At 39.9% G+C, this 2,516-nt stretch overlaps 1 non-coding gene across 1 annotated transcript; it reads right to left on the reverse strand.

Moving 5' to 3' along the window:
• Positions 1-652: 652 nt before the first annotated feature.
• Positions 653-759, reverse strand: LOC111814136. The gene has a single exon (XR_002819204.1). It is a non-coding gene; the product is annotated as a U6 spliceosomal RNA (small nuclear RNA).
• Positions 760-2,516: the final 1,757 nt, after the last annotated feature.

The raw sequence follows: 2,516 nt of genomic DNA on the forward strand, positions 1-2,516 counted from the left end.
AAAAAAAAAAAAGAATTACACAGTCATGCTTGCTATACTGGACACGGTACCAGAACTTTGTGAAAGACATGAACCCTAATTTTAATAATTTGCAGTATAGAAATATTCTGCAAATCTGACCATTTAAGTTTGGTGGTATAAAGAATCATTATTTAATTTTTTAAATGACTGTACATTACACTTTTAAAAGTAAGATATAAGAGACACACCATCTTCAATTTTTACTAAGCAAAAAAAAAAAAAAATCAATTAAAAACACTGAGGGGCCAGGAATATAGTTCAGTGGCACAGTGCCTTCCTGGCAAGCACAAGGTCATGAGTTCAACTCCCAATACAAAGAAAAAACAAAAACAAAAACTTATCAGGTAGAAAATCCTGGGTCCTTGAAGCCATTGTTGAGCCACTGAATTAATCAATTCTGGAATGATCATATCCCAAATTTCTTATTAACTCACTTCATAAATGTACTGATTACTTAAGCTTTTTGTTGTTGTTGAATACTGTCATTTATAACTGAAAAAATTTAACATGCTTAGTATTTTTTTCTTTTGCTGTTGCCCTAGATTTATTGAAAATGTTACAGTATTGCATAAAAATTCAAACAGCTCCCACATGATGTTTGGAAATTCATCCCAACCAAAGGCTAAGTGACAAAAATATGGAGTACCTCACAGATTTGCCTGTCATCCTTGCACATGGGCTGTGTTAATCTTCTCCATTTCATTCCAATTTCAGTATGTATGCTGCCAAGTTGAGTATAGGCATGTTTTACTGAGACAAATCGTAACCATCTGAGAGAAAAAAAGCTGAAATTGTATACAAAAATAAATTCTACATAGAATAAAAATATCATGAAAAAAGTACAAGACAAAAATATAAGAGAATTCATCTATAGTCTTGGATTACAGGAAGTCTGTCCAAGAGTTGAAGAGCACTTCTGTGGCACGCATCAGGCGCTGAGTTCAATTTCCAGGACTACCTACCCCCGAGACACACACACACACACACACACACACACACACACACACGAAAATCTTTGCAAGTATGACACAAAACTAGAGGCCACGCATGATAGAATAATTGTTCAATAAGCTTCATATTTTAATTTATATCAAAATATTTCTATAGTAAGGCATGGTGGTGCATGCCTATAATCCTTGCACTCAGGAGGCGGAGGCAGGTGGATCAGTGAATATTCAAGATCAGCTTGAACTGCATAGTGAAGTCCTGTCTCAAAAAACCAAAAAAAAAATGTGTGAGAGAACTTCTTTGCTCCCCTGTGCCTCCTGGACTCCTCCAAACCCAGCCCAAGCCCAGGCCTGGTGAGTGTGTAGGAAAGCGTCCACACTCCCCTGCGCCCGCTGGACCACACTGGACCAAGCCCAGGACTGGCATGTGAGTGAGAACTTCCTCCGCACTCTCAGGACCCCTCCAGACTCAGCCCAAGCCCAGGCCCTGCAGTACGCTCCCTTTTGCCTGCTGGATCCCTCCGGACCCAGCCCAGGCCCACTTGTCAGTGAGTCCTTCTGTCCTGATCTCTGGACCCCTCCAGACACAGCCCAGGCCTGGCATACAGGCCTGAGGTGAAACTCTGCAGTCCTTGAAGACAGGCTAGGGGCCAGAACCACCCAGCTAATCCAGGAGCAGAACATCTTGCCAAAGGGGCACAACAGGTTCACTTCCATGGGCTACAGCAGGAAGAAGCTGAGCACAGCAGCCAGACCCAAGCCAGGCACAAGTGGATGAATTCAAACTTCGTAGATTTGCATCCAAATTTCAGTAGGTGCTAAGGTTATAACTTAACCAAAGCTCTACACCAAAGGTCAGAGGACAGTGCTATAAAAAATGACAAAGACAAGGTGCAAAATGCAATCTCAAGCCCTGAGCCTACCCAGAACAAATGCAGAAGACACTTGCACAGAAGAAACTGGGAATCACACAGCTGAAATGTCTGAATTAATAGCATTTGAAGTAAAGAAACAACTGCAGAAAGGTATACAGGAACTCAGATCAGGAATAACCTCTGAAATAAAAAAAAAGAAATCTCTGACAGGCCGGGGAGATGGCTCAGTGGAATAAGCACTTCCCTGGCAAGTGCAAGGGCCTGAGTTCGATCCTGGGTTCCACCAAAAAACAACAACAACAAAAAAAAAAATATCTGAATTGATAGTGTCTGAAGTAAAGCATCAGCTGCAGAAAGGTATAGAGAAAATCTGATCAGAAATAGTCTCTGATATAAAAAAAGAAAGGATAACTATAATGAAAGAATTAATAACTGCTTCTCAAGAAGACACTGATAAAAAATAGATTAGAAAAATGATGGAATTCTTCAATGAGCAATATAGGGAAGAAATAGATCACATGAAGCAGAGTCAAAGAGACAGAGGAACTTAAAATCTCAATCAAAAGGTTGCAAAACTGTTGAGTAAAAAAAAAAATTCATTTGAGTGAAAGTGAAGATAGAGTTTCATATCTTGAAGACACCATTGCAGCTAGTGAAAAGGTAAGAAAAGATA

The sequence above is a fragment of the Octodon degus genome, unplaced genomic scaffold (genome assembly GCF_000260255.1).
Source record: "Octodon degus isolate 3935 unplaced genomic scaffold, OctDeg1.0 scaffold00273, whole genome shotgun sequence".
NCBI classification, from domain to species: Eukaryota; Metazoa; Chordata; class Mammalia; order Rodentia; family Octodontidae; genus Octodon; species Octodon degus.